Here is a 15,011-nt window from a genome sequence, read left to right on the forward strand (position 1 = left end):
TGGTCAGACCACACATGGAATATTGTGGAGAGTTTTGGGCACCGGTACTCAAGAAGGACGTATCAGAGCTTGAGAAGGTTTAAAGGCGGGCAACTAAAGTAGTAAATGGAATAGGTGGACTACAATACCCAGAGAGGTTATCAAAATTGGGGTTATTTAGTTTAGAAATAAATACGGCTGAAGGGCGATCTAATAATTATGTATAACTATAGCAGGGGTCAGTACAGAGATCTCTTCCATCATATCTAGAGGAAAGAAAGTTTCTATATAACATAGAAGGGGGTTCTTTACTGTAAGAGCAGTAAAACTATGGAACGCTCTGCCTGAGGACGTGGTGACGGTGAATTCAATAAGAGATTAAGAAGGACCTGTGTGCCTTTCTTGAGTGTTACAATATCACATGTTATATCACTGATTACTTCAGGAGGGTCGGTGATCCGGGGATTATTCTGATTGCCCGATTGGAGTTAAAGGTGTTGTCCCGCGGCAGCAAGTGGGTCTATACACTTCTGTATGGCCATATTAATGCACTTTGTAATGTACATTGTGCATTAATTATGAGCCATACAGAAGTTATCAGAAGTTTTATACTTACCTGCTCCGTTGCTGGCGTCCTCGTCTCCATGGTGCCGACTAATTTTCGCCCTCCGATGGCCAAATTAGCCGCGCTTGCGCAGTCCGGGTCTTCTGCAGTCTTCTATGGAGCCGCTCGTGCAGAATGCAGGCTCCGTGTAGCTCCGCCCCGTCACGTGCCGATTCCAGCCAATCAGGAGGCTGGAATCGGCAATGGACCGCACAGAAGAACTGCGGTCCACGGAGACAGAGGATCCCGGCGGCCATCTTCAGCGGTAAGTATTGAAGTCACCGGAGCGCGGGGATTAAGGTAAGCGCTCCGGTAAGCTTTCTTTACCTCCCTGCATCGGGGTTGTCTCGCGCCGACCGGGAGGGGGGTTGAAAAAAAAAAACCCGTTTCGGCGCGGGACAACCCCTTTAAGAAGGAATTTTTTTCCCTTAAATGGGGAAAATTGGCTTCTATCTCATTGAGGTTTTTGCCTTCCTCTGGATCAACATTGGGGGGGGGGGGGGGGAAATAGGCTAAACTGCATTGACATATTATGTTACCGTTTTTCACAGTCCGGACTATCAGAAAAGATAGCCTGATTTGCCTGATTCTCTTTATGAGAATGTAGTATCTCCGGGGATGTGGCTGCGTTGCCTTTATTATCCCCCACCGTGTGTTTATGCCGTGCATCTGAACAGTCTTCATATCAAGTGCTCATTAACTCCTCTTGTGAATTCAGCGCAGTCTCCACAACCTCCCTAAGACGTAATCGGGCATCCGTTCCCTGCAGGTGTGCGGAGCCTCTACAGGCACGTGCGCGACCAATGATATAATAGTATTTATAGCAGCCTGGAAAGATGACAAATGCAGCAGATTATCAAGCTAAAAATATGCATCTACAATGTAAGTAGATTGCAGCTCGATGATGTCATCAAAGGCATCAGAAGGAAGGACTGTTGCACTTAATTACGAGAGGAACGTAACGAAACCACAGATTTAAGGCTTATTTTAAACAGATACAAACATTGATCCAAAAAAAGTAACCGAGTCATTTAGAAAAAAAAGTAGGGGTGCTTTACTGTCAATTGCTTGTTCATACTGGCTGAGGGTGAAGATAATGGAAATAGAATAACTCAATGTTAACCAAATATGGACTTTGTGAAGTTTTATCCTTCTTTTGCTTGTTTTGATGCACGTGAGTTATGTTGGGAATAAGTATAATCATTATTCTTCCAATGGACAACTTTTCCAATAATTTCCATGGGAGGAGAGACTTTGACCGCTTCCCGCCCCATGACGTAAGGGTACGCCATGGGAGCGGGGTACTTCCCCTAAAATGACGTACCCTTATGTCATGGAAATAGCACGAGATCATAGCAGATTTCGCGCTATCCCACAGCGGCAGCCGGCTGTCACTAGTACCGCCGCCCCCCCCCCCCGCTGTTAACCCTTTCCCTGCCGCGATCTAACTTGATCGCGGCAGGGAAAGGGTTCACAGAGGGAGCGCTCTCCCTCAGTGACTCCAGACGGGTCTCGCAACATCACGAGAGCCTGGCTGGTTGCTATGGCAACAGGATGCCAGATACCGGCGTCCTGTATTGCCATAGCCTGTGATCGCTATAGTAAGCGATAAGGCATGGCAGGAGAGAAGTCCTGCCATTCCTTATCGTAGCGATCTGCAGTCCTGCTGTGTACGTCCCTCAGAGGGACACAGATTGTGTAAAAAGAAGAGGAAAATAAAGTACAAAAAATAAAAATGTAAAAAAAAATGTTAAAACCCATTTTAATTAGAGATGAGCGAACGCGTTCGTCCGAGCTTGATATTCGTGCGAATATTAGGGTGTTCGGGATGTTCGTTATTCGTGACGAACACCATGCGGTGTTCTGGTTACTTTCACTTCCTTCCCTGAGACGTTAGCGCGCTTTTCTGGCCAATTGAAAGACAGGGAAGGCATTACAACTTCCCCCTGCAACGTTTAAGCCCTATACCACCCCCCTGCTGTGAGTGGCTGGCGAGATCAGGTGTTCGCCTAATATAAAAGTCGGCCCCTCCCGCGGCTCGCCTCAGATGCGGTGTGAGTTAGATGAGGGACAGTGCTGTTTATACCGGAGCTGCTGTAGGGAAAGAATTGGTAGTTAGTGTAGGCTTCAAGACCCCCCAAAGGTCCTTATTAGGGCCACTGATAGCTGTGTGTTGGCTGCTGTTAGCAGTGGGATTTTTTTTTTCTCAAAATCGCCTCTGCAGACCGTTGCACCTGGCATTAGGGACAGAAGTGCTGCATAGGCAGGGAGAGTGTTAGGAGTGAGTGTAGCCTTCAAGAACCTCAACGGTCCTTTCTAGGGCCATATTTATCCGTGTGCAGTACTGTCCAGGCTGCTGTTGGCTGTGCTGCATTTTTTTTGGGCTTCTCAAAATCGCCTCTGCAGAGCATTGCACCCTCCATTGATACTGCAGGGAAAGAATTGTATAGGCAGGGCCACAACACCGTTATTATTCATAGAATATACGCAGTGCTGCCTGTTGGTGGGAAAAAACTGAAAACAAATCTATTTGTCCAGCCTCTGTCCGTCCTTACGGGCGGTGGACACGTGTGAGCTGCGTGAAAAACATTGCTAAATCATACGCAGCCAGCTACGCTTTACTGCTGGGTTCGCCATTTGCTTTCCTTAATTGGGAAAAAAAATACCTGCTCTCCAAGAGTTATAATAACTCTGCTACCCTCACGTTCTGTGACACATAAGCAGGGACACAGCGCAGTTATTAAACTTCGCAGGTTCATTGAATATACGCAGTGCTGCCTGTTGGTGGGAAAAAACTGAAAACAAATCTATTTGTCCAGCCTGTGTCCGTCCTTACGCCTGTGGAGACGTGTGAGCTGCGTGAAAAACATTGCTAAATCATACGCAGCCAGCTACGCTTTACTGCTAGGTTCGCCATTTGCTTTCCTTAATTGGGAAAAAAAATACCTGCTCTCCAAGAGTTATAATAACTCTGCTACCCTCACGTTCTGTGACACATAAGCAGGGACACAGCGCAGTTATTAAACTTCGCAGGTTCATTGAATATACGCAGTGCTGCCTGTTGGTGGGAAAAAACTGAAAACAAATCTATTTGTCCAGCCTGTGTCCGTCCTTACGCCTGTGGAGACGTGTGAGCTGCGTGAAAAACATTGCTAAATCATACGCAGCCAGCTACGCTTTACTGCTAGGTTCGCCATTTGCTTTCCTTAATTGGGAAAAAAAATACCTGCTCTCCAAGAGTTATAATAACTCTGCTACCCTCACGTTCTGTGACACATAAGCAGGGACACAGCACAGTTATTAAACTTCTCAGGTTCATTGAATATACGCAGTGCTGCCTGTTGGTGGGAAAAAACTGAAAACAAATCTATTTGTCCAGCCTGTATCCGTCCTTACGCCTGTGTAGACGTGTGAGCTGCGTGAAAAACATTGCTAAATCATACGCAGCCAGCTACGCTTTACTGCTGGGTTCGCCATTTGCTTTCCTTAATTGGGAAAAAAAATACCTGCTCTCCAAGAGTTATAATAACTCTGCTACCCTCACGTTCTGTGACACATAAGCAGGGACACAGCACAGTTATTAAACTTCTCAGGTTCATAGAATATACGCAGTGCTGCCTGTTGGTGGGAAAAAACTGAAAACAAATCTATTTGTCCAGCCTCTGTCCGTCCTTACGGGCGGTGGACACGTGTGAGCTGTGTGAAAAACATTGCTAAATCATACGCAGCCAGCTACGCTTTACTGCTGGCTTCGCCATTTGCTTTCCTTAATTGGGAAAAAAAATACCTGCTCTCCAAGAGTTATAATAACTCTGCTACCCTCACGTTCTGTGACACATAAGCAGGGACACAGCGCAGTTATTAAACTTCGCAGGTTCATTGAATATACGCAGTGCTGCCTGTTGGTGGGAAAAAACTGAAAACAAATCTATTTGTCCAGCCTGTGTCCGTCCTTACGCCTGTGGAGACGTGTGAGCTGCGTGAAAAACATTGCTAAATCATACGCAGCCAGCTACGCTTTACTGCTAGGTTCGCCATTTGCTTTCCTTAATTGGGAAAAAAAATACCTGCTCTCCAAGAGTTATAATAACTCTGCTACCCTCACGTTCTGTGACACATAAGCAGGGACACAGCACAGTTATTAAACTTCTCAGGTTCATTGAATATACGCAGTGCTGCCTGTTGGTGGGAAAAAACTGAAAACAAATCTATTTGTCCAGCCTCTGTCCGTCCTTACGCCTGTGGAGACGTGTGAGCTGCGTGAAAAACATTGCTAAATCATACGCAGCCAGCTACGCTTTACTGCTGGGTTCGCCATTTGCTTTCCTTAATTGGGAAAAAAAATACCTGCTCTCCAAGAGTTATAATAACTCTGCTACCCTCACGTTCTGTGACACATAAGCAGGGACACAGCACAGTTATTAAACTTAGATAATTCATTCACTAGAGGCAGTGGGGCCTTTCGTTTTCCAAAAAGGGCAAAAATTATATTTGGCCTGCAGTCTTGCGCCAATTTATTTCCTGCCTGGGAAATCTAATCACTGGTAATACAGCATGCTGAGGGGTAGGGGTAAGCCTAGAGGACGTGGACGTGGACGTGGCCGAGGACGCGGAGGGCCAAGTGAGGGTGTGGGCACAGGCCAAGCTCCTGATCCAGGTGTGTCGCAGCTGTCTGCTGCGCGATTAGGAGAGAGGCACGTTTCTGGCGTCCCCACATTCATCGCCCAATTAATGGGTCCACGTGGGAGACGGTTATTAGAAAATGAGCAGTGTGAGCAGGTCCTGTCCTGGATGGCAGAAAGTGCTTCGAGCAACCTATCGTCTACCCGCAGTTCTGCGCCGTCCACTGCTGCCAATCCGAATCCTCTGTCTGCTGCTCCTCCTTCCTCCCAGCCTCCTCACTCCACTACAATGACACCTGCTCAGGAGCGGGAACACTCCCAGGAACTGTTCTCGGGCCCCTGCTTAGATTGGGCAGCAGCGGTTCCTCTCCCACCAGAGGAGTTTATCGTCACTGATGCCCAACCATTCGAAAGTTCCCGGGGTCCGGGGGAAGAGGCTGGGGACTTCCGCCAACTGTCTCAACAACTTTCTGTGGGTGAGGAGGACGATGACGATCAGACACAGTTGTCTTGCAGTGAGGTAGTAGTAAGGGCAGTAAGTCCCAGGGAGCAGCGCACAGAGGATTCGGAGGAAGAGCAGCAGGACGATGAGGTGACTGACCCCACCTGGTGTGCAACGCTTACTCAGGAGGACAGGTCTTCAGAGGGGGAGTCAAGGGCATCAGCAGGGCAGGTTGCAAGAGGCAGTGCAGTGGCCAGGGGTAGAGGCAGGGCCAGACCGAATAATCCACCAAGTGTTTCCCAAAGCGCCCCCTCGCGCCATGCCACCCTGCGGAGGCCGAGGTGCTCTAAGGTCTGGCAGTTTTTCACAGAGACGCCTGACGACCGACGAACAGTGGTGTGCAACCTTTGTCGCGCAAAGCTCAGCCGGGGAGCCAACACCAACAGCCTCACCACCACCACCATGCGCAGACATATGATGGCCAAGCACCCCGCAAGGTGGGACAAAGGCCGTTCACCGCCTCCGGTTTGCACCCCTGCCTCTCCCCCTGTGCCCCAACCTGCCACTGAGATGCAACCCCCCTCTCAGGACACAGGCACTACCGCCTCATGGCCTGCACCCACACCCTCATCTCCGCTGTCCTCGGCCCCATCCAGCAGTGTAGTTCAGCGCACCGTTCAGCCGTCGCTTGCGCAAGTGTTCGAGCGCAAGCGCAAGTACGCCGCCACGCACCCGCACGCTCAAACGTTAACCGTCCGCATCGCAAAATTCATCAGCCTTGAGATGCTGCCGTATAGGGTTGTGGAAACGGAGTCCTTCAAAAGTATCATGGAGGCGGCGGCCCCGCGCTACTCAGTTCCCAGTCGCCACTACTTTTCCCGATGTGCCGTCCCAGCCCTGCACGACCACGTCTCCCGCAACATTGTGCGCGCCCTCACCAACGCGGTTACTGCCACGGTCCACTTAACTACGGACACGTGGACAAGCACAGGCGGGCAGGGCCACTACATCTCCCTGACGGCACATTGGGTGAATTTAGTGGAGGCTGGGACAGAGTCAGAGCCTGGGACCGCTCACGTCCTACCCACCCCCAGAATTGCGGGCCCCAGCTCGGTGGTGGTATCTGCGGAGGTGTATGCTTCCTCCACTAAAGCACCCTCCTCCTCCTCCTCCTCCTCTGTCTCACAATCAAGATGTGTTAGCAGCAGCATGTCGCCAGCAGTCGGTGTCGCGCGGTGTGGCAGCACAGCGGTGGGCAAGCGTCAGCAGGCCGTGCTGAAACTACTCAGCTTAGGCGATAAGAGGCACACGGCCCACGAACTGCTGCAGGGTCTGACACAGCAGACCGACCGCTGGCTTGCGCCGCTGAGCCTCCAACCGGGCATGGTCGTGTGTGACAACGGCCGTAACCTGGTGGCGGCTCTGCAGCTCGGCAGCCTCACGCACGTGCCATGCCTGGCCCACGTCTTTAATTTGGTGGTTCAGCGCTTTCTGAAAAGCTACCCACGCTTGTCAGACCTGCTCGTAAAGGCGCGCCGGCTCTGCGCACATTTCCGCAAGTCCCACACGGACGCTGCCACCCTGCGCACCCTGCAACATCACTTTAAGCTGCCAGTGCACCGACTGCTGTGCGACGTGCCCACACGGTGGAACTCTACGCTCCACATGTTGGCCAGGCTCTATGAACAGCGTAGAGCTATAGTCGAATACCAACTCCAACATGGGCGGCGCAGTGGGAGTCAGCCTCCTCAATTCCTTTCAGAAGAGTGGGCCTGGTTGGCAGACATCTGCCATGTCCTTGGTAATTTTGAGGAGTCTACCCAGGTGGTGAGCGGCGATGCTACAATCATTAGCGTCACCATTCCTCTGCTATGCATCTTGAGAAATTCCCTGCAAACCATAAAGGCAGCTGCTTTGCGCTCGGAAACGGGGGCGGGGGAAGACAGTATGCCGCTGGATAGTCAGGGCACCCTCCTGTCTATTTCTCAGCGCGTACAGGAGGAGGAGGAGGAGCATGAGGAGGATGAGGAGGAGGGGGAAGAGACAGCTTGGCCCGCTGCTGACGGTACACCGGCTGATTGCCTGTCATCCTTTCAGCGTGTATGGCCTGAGGAGGAGGAGGAGGAGGAGGATCCTGAAAGTGATCTTCCTAGTGAAGACAGCCATGTGTTGCGTACAGGTACCCTGGCACACATGGCTGACTTCATGTTAGGATGCCTTTCTCGTGACCCTCGCGTTGCACGCATTCTGGCCACTACGGATTACTGGGTGTACACACTGCTCGATCCACGGTATAAGGAGAACCTGCCCACTCTGATTCCCGAAGAGGAAAGGGGTTCGAGAGTGTTGCTATACCACAGGACCCTTGCGGACAAGCTGATGGTAAAATTCCCAGCCGACAGCGCTAGTGGCAGAAGGCGCAGTTCCGAGGGCCATGTTGCAGGGGATGTGCGTAGATCGAGCAGCATGTACATCCCAGGCAGTGCAACAGTCTTTAAGGGCCTGGCCAGCTTTATGGCTCCCCACCAAGACTGTGTCACCGCTCCCCAGTCACGGCTGAGTCGGCGGGAGCACTGCAAAAGGATGGTGAGGGAGTACGTAGCGGATCGCACGACCATCCTTGGTGACGCCTCTGCCCCCTACAACTACTGGGTGTCGAAGCTGGACACGTGGCCTGAACTAGCCCTGTATGCCCTTGAGGTGCTTGCTTGTCCTGCGGCTAGCGTGTTGTCGGAGAGGGTGTTTAGTGCGGCTGGGGGAATCATCACCGATAAGCGTAGCCGCTTGTCAACCGACAGTGCCGACAGGCTAACACTCATCAAGATGAACAAAGGCTGGATTTCGCCAGACTTCTGTTCTCCACCAGCGGACAGCAGCGATACGTAAGCAATACGTAGGCTGCACCCGCGGATGGAAGCTACGTTCTCTCTCACCATCCAAAACGGGGACATTTGTGCTTCATCAATCTGTGTCTAATATTCCTCCTCCTCCTCCTCCTGCTCCTCCTCGTGAAACCTCACGTAATCACGCTGAACGGGCAATTTTTCTTAGGGCCACAAGGCTCACTCAAATAATTTTTCTGAACAATTTTTATAAGTTTCAATGCGCTTAAAAGCATTGGAACTTTAACTTGAACCAATTTTTCGTTACACTGGGCTGCCTCCAGGCCTAGTTACCACTTAAGCCACATTAACCAAAGCGATTAATGGGTTTCACCTGCCCTCTTGGCTGGCCATGGCCAATTTTTGGGATGTACATTAGTACTGTTGATACAGCAATTTTTGTGGGCCCTCGCCTACAGTGTAATCAAATTAATTTTTAGCCCACCTGCATTACAGCTGACGTTACCTCAGCTGTGTTGGGCAATGCAATGGGATATTTTTGTGTACCGCCGGTGGGTTCCAGGGAGCCACCCATGCTGTAGGTGCACACTGAGTTTTTAATACTTCTGTACACTTCTAAAGAACCCGTCTGACTGGGGCATGCAGTGTGGGCCGAAGCCCACCTGTATTACGCACGACATTACTACCTCAGCTGTGTTGGGCAATGCAATGGGATATTTCTATGTACCGCCGGTGGCTTCCTGGCACCCACCCAGGCAGTGGGTCCACAGGGAGTTAAACCTACATGTGTCCACTTGTAAAGAACCCCAGTCTGACTGGGGCATGCAGTGTGGGCCGAAGCCCACCTGCATTACGCACGACATTACTACCTCAGCTGTGTTGGGCAATGCAATGGGATATTTTTGTGTACCGCCGGTGGGTTCCAGGGAGCCACCCATGCTGTAGGTGCACACTGAGTTTTTAATACTTCTGTACACTTCTAAAGAACCCGTCTGACTGGGGCATGCAGTGTGGGCCGAAGCCCACCTGTATTACGCACGACATTACTACCTCAGCTGTGTTGGGCAATGCAATGGGATATTTCTATGTACCGCCGGTGGCTTCCTGGCACCCACCCAGGCAGTGGGTCCACAGGGAGTTAAACCTACATGTGTCCACTTGTAAAGAACCCCAGTCTGACTGGGGCATGCAGTGTGGGCCGAAGCCCACCTGCATTACGCACGACATTACTACCTCAGCTGTGTTGGGCAATGCAATGGGATATTTTTGTGTACCGCCGGTGGGTTCCAGGGAGCCACCCATGCTGTAGGTGCACACTGAGTTTTTAATACTTCTGTACACTTCTAAAGAACCCGTCTGACTGGGGCATGCAGTGTGGGCCGAAGCCCACCTGTATTACGCACGACATTACTACCTCAGCTGTGTTGGGCAATGCAATGGGATATTTCTATGTACCGCCGGTGGCTTCCTGGCACCCACCCAGGCAGTGGGTCCACAGGGAGTTAAACCTACATGTGTCCACTTGTAAAGAACCCCAGTCTGACTGGGGCATGCAGTGTGGGCCGAAACCCACCTGCATTAACCCTTTCCAGTCCACTGTGTGACCTGTGAAGACATTAGGGTTTAAGGCTGTACAGCTCCGTTGTTGGTAGACGTCCGTCGGGGTTCTCTTACTGTATATTGCCAGCCTCTCTGCTGTCGGAGCCTATCCTACGTGTCAGCTCATGCAGTACTGGCTTTAGCCAGCATATAGCGCCGTTGTATAACAGCAGAAAAAGAGTAAGCCCCCTAGGAAAACCATATACAAATTGGATTGGAAAGGGTTAAGCACAACATTACTACCTCAGCTGTGTTGGGCAATGCAATGGGATATTTCTATGTACCGCCGGTGGCTTCCTGGCACCCACCCATGCTGTAGGTGCACACGGAGTTTTTACTACATCTGTACACTTATAAAGAACCCCAGTCAGACTGGGGCATGCAGTGTGGGCCGAAGCCCACCTGCATTAAGCACGACATTACTACCTCAGCTGTGTTGGGCAATGCAATGGGATATTTCTGTGTACCGCCGGTGGGTTCCAGGGAGCCACCCATGCTGTGGGTCGACAGGGACTTCACAATAGGGAGTTGTACCTGCCTGTGTCTATGAATTAAAAAGCCCGGTCTGACTGGGGCATGCAGACACCTTGACAGAATGAATAGTGTGTGGCACATAGGTTCCCCATTGCTATGCCCACGTGTGCAGCTCCTGATGGCGGTGGCACAGGATTCTATTTATCATTGCTTCTGTACAGCATTGTGGGCTATCGCTCCGCCACTTTTAAAGAGGGTCGCTGCCTAGCCGTGCCAACCTCTGCAGTGTGTGCCTGCGGTCCCTCGTCATGGCAGACGCAATTCTAAATAGACATGAGCGTGGTGTGGCATGAGGGCAGCTGAAGGCTGCGCAGGGACACTTTGGTGTGCGCTGTGGGGGGGAGGGGGGCCGTTTGGGCAGCATGTAACCCAGGAGAAGTGTCAGTGGAGTGTCATGCAGGCAGTGATTGTGCTTTGTTGGAGGTAGTGTGGTGCTTAGCAAAGGTATGCCATGCTAATGAGGGCTTTTCAGAAGTAAAAGTTGTTGGGAGGGGGGGGGGCCCACTCTTGCCGGTATTGTGGCTTAATAGTGGGACCTGGGAACTTGAGATGCAGCCCAACATGTAGCCCCTCGCCTGCCCTATCCGTCACTGTGTCATTCCCATCACTTTCCTGAATTGCCCAGATTTTCACACATGAAAACCTTAGCGAGCATCGGCGAAATACAAAAATGTTCTGGTCGCCCATTGACTTCAATGGGGTTCGTTGTTCGAAACGAACCCTCGAGCATCACGGGAAGTTCGTTACGAATAACGAACACCCGAACATTTTGGTGTTCGCTCATCTCTAATTTTAATGCTTTTTCTCATATTAGTATAAAAAAATGTAGAGAAATTAATAATCCCACATATTTGGTATCGACGCATCCGTAACAACGCTTACAATACATTGAATGTGCTTATTATCCTGCACGGCAAAAAGCATTAAAAAATGCTTAAAAACTGAGGCTAAATGCTAATTTTTAGCATTTTGCCTCCCAAAAAACTCAATAAAAGTGATCCAAAAAAATGTGTGTACCCCAAAATGGTACCAAAAAAAATTACAGCTCGTCTCGCAAAAAAATAAGCCCTCAGAGAGCTCCGTCCATGAAAAAATAAAAAAGTTACAGGACTTTGAATGCAGTGAGTTTAGAAAAAAATAATTTCCAAAAAAAGGGTTTTTATTGTGGAAAAGTGGAAAAACCTAAAAAAATATAAGAATTTTGGTATCGTTGTAACCGTACCGACCCGCAGAAAAAAATGTAGTGTCATTTATGTTGCATAATTAACGCTTTTGAAAAAAAAAAAAAAACTCTGGCAGAATTGATGCGTTTTCTCTCCCTACGATCATAAAAAAATAATAAAAGTTTTACAACATAGTCTATGTACCCAAACATGGTACCAATAAAAACTACAGTTCGCCACACAAAAAACAAGCCCTTATACGGCCGTGTCGATGGAAAAGTAAAAAGTTATGGCTTTTGAAAAATGGAGTTAAAAAAATACCGAAAATCACTTGGTCCTCAACGCCAAAATAGGCCGTGTCATTAAGGGGTTAGAAAGTCTTCACCTTTGACTTGCAATGGATATAACAACTATCTATACAAAATTGAGACGACACCCCTCTTGACCCACATCACAGGGCTCTTACCAGCCATGCCAGAAACCTACTGCAGATTGATGAGGGGCAAACACCCCGAAACAGCTGTCTGTGTAATGGATTCTGGCTTGGTTTCCTAGTCCCAATCATTGTTTTACAGACTTGTTAAACAGTCGTACATTGATTTGAAGGAATGCTGCCATCCAAAAGGTGGCGCTGTAGAAGTATTGTTCCATTTTACTTATTTGCCTATACAAACTTGTAGAAAAATTCAGCTTATTGGAGACCACTTACTGTATAGCCATAACTCCAAAAAGTTAGTTCTCTCCATTTGCTAATGAAAAATGATGCTCCAAGTGTGCCTCATACTGGAATCAGTATGTTCCCATGTAAACTGGAGCATTCTTCTTCCCTATGCCATCATGGGAAAAAACAGTGCCTAATGGACTCCAATGTCTATAACAGGGACCAAACACAGCAGCATGCTGCACAATTTATTGGCCAGGATTTTATGCCAGATCTGTGCCAGAGGCTCCAAATGGTGCCACATGTGAATAGAGCCCAAGAAAACAGTGGCTGCAAAAGGAAATGAGACATTTCTGTATATCCTTAGATTCTATGTATACTGCTCCTCTGACCTTGGAGTAAATCATTTGCCTATAGGGTGTATTTCTTCTTGACATCAACCTATTTGACCTTATTCATTGACCTGATGTGCAATGATAACAACTGAAATTGCAATAAAATTGAAAATGGATATGCTCACTTTCAGTATGAATGAAATGGTAGGCGCTGCCAATCACGTTAGACTCTGGATCGGACACTTAGGGGTCTTTCCCATGAACATATACCAGCCGGACCTTTTCACGGCCGGCTGATATACGCTGTGATCTGATGCATTGGATTCCAATGCATCAGATCATATGGCGGTATTCCTCCATAAAAAAGCGCCCAACCAGGCCAATATAGCGCCGGGCATTTTTACGTCAAGCCCAAAAGATAGTCCTGGAACTATCTTTTGGGTGAGAATACGTTGATCGTTGCATTGGCTTCTATGGGAGCCCATGACAGCGACCGGAGGTGGGAGGGAGTTTAGCAGCATGGCTGCTAAACTCCCTCCCTCTGCTCCCCCCCCCCCCCCCCATCACAGTCTCATCTCTGCTCTCCTCCCCGCTTGTTCTTTGCAATGGGAGGGGGCGGGACGGGCGGCAGAACTAAGCATTGGCCCATCCTGCCTCCTCCCATTGCTGGCTGCTGACAAGGGGCAGGACATGGGCGGAGCTAAGCTCCCACCCTCTCCCGCCCCTTGTCCATAGCCATCAATGGGAGGAGGTGGGATGGGCCAGTGCTTAGCTCCTTCCCAACCCCTCCTATTGCAAAGAACGAGCAGGGAGGAGAGCAGAGGTGAGACTGCGATGGGGAGGAAGGGAAAAGGGGCAACGGCATGGTGACCTCGGCGCATATGCGCCGGGGCCCATGCCTGTGAACGGGTGCACAAACGTTAGATTTGTGCGCCCATTCACGAGCTTCTACGCCCCAGATGATAGCGTATATCGGCCAGCCGTGAAAGCACCGGCCGATATATGCTCGTGGGAAAGAAGCCTTGTGTACAGATCAGCAAAGTTTAACTTAACGCCCATGCCACTTTAAGATTTTCTGTTTCATTGCTGAAGTTTTCAAAGAACTAGGATTTTGTCTCCATCGACAGTCATACGAGGGCTGTGGGGCAGGTTGTATTTTATAAAGGAGCCATTTAATATACCACATAATGTTCTTAAAAAAGTTTATATATTTTTAAGTGGGGTGTAATGAAAAAAAAAAAGTCAGTTGAGCCCTTGTTCTTTCAGATTAGTATTTCCAGTGTTCATGGTCTGGCACAACTAACTTGATCCTGTCGGTCGGTACAGTTATGCCGATGACAAACGTTTATCATTTTTAAGTTTTACCACTTATAGAACACAAAATTCCCTTTGTAGAAGATACATTTCTGTCGATCTCCATATTCTGCGGCCAGAACGCTTCTTACATGTTTCATTGATAGGGTTGTATGAGAGCCTTTTTTTCACGGCACAAGTTGTGGGTTTTACTGATACCAATATAAGGTACATAAGTCTTTTTGATCACTTTTAACTTTTATTAAGAGGCCTTGCGACCAAAAAATGCAATTTTGGTAATGTGTCATTTATTTATTTTTTTACCAGCATTCACCATCTGGGATAAATAATGGCATGAATGAATGCTTCAAATGTTTATGGGCGCTGCGATGCCAATTTTCCCTAATTTTTAGATCTTTTTTATTTTATTTAAAAATGTTTTTTTTTAACATTTTTAACTTGTATTTCCTTAAATATTTTAAAATAATTTTATTAAGCTTATTTTTACAGTTTTTAATAGTCCCCACAAGGGACTTGAATTTGTGATCATTTGATTGCTTGTACAATGTACTAAAAAAGTTTATAGAGTCAAAGTCCTTATATACTAATAAAGAAGAAGCACTGCTGGGGCTCTTTACAGGTGGATAAACCTGCAATACATACCTGAACGCTATATACACCAACACTGCCTCTCTTTTAACCCTTTTCAATCCACTGTCTGACATCTGAAGACATTCTGATTGAAGGCTGTTCAGCTCCAATGTCGGAAGACGTCCGGCAGGGTATTCTTACTGTAGATTACTGGCCGCTCTGTTGTCAGGGGCCTCTCCAGCATGTCGCATACCGCAGTACTGGCTCTAGCCAGCAGATGGCGCCATTGTATAATGGCAGAAAGAGAAAGCCCCCTAGGAAACCCTGACTCCAATATTGGATTGC

General features: G+C 48.7%; 1 protein-coding gene across 1 annotated transcript in view; it reads left to right on the top strand.

The window, feature by feature from the left end:
* Positions 1-15,011, top strand: part of GABBR2 (gamma-aminobutyric acid type B receptor subunit 2) — a 581,362-nt gene that overhangs the window by 517,405 nt on the left and 48,946 nt on the right. The gene's annotated exons all lie outside the window — the stretch shown is intronic.

This window comes from Eleutherodactylus coqui, chromosome 9 (assembly GCF_035609145.1).
Source record: "Eleutherodactylus coqui strain aEleCoq1 chromosome 9, aEleCoq1.hap1, whole genome shotgun sequence".
Classification (NCBI taxonomy): Eukaryota; Metazoa; Chordata; class Amphibia; order Anura; family Eleutherodactylidae; genus Eleutherodactylus; species Eleutherodactylus coqui.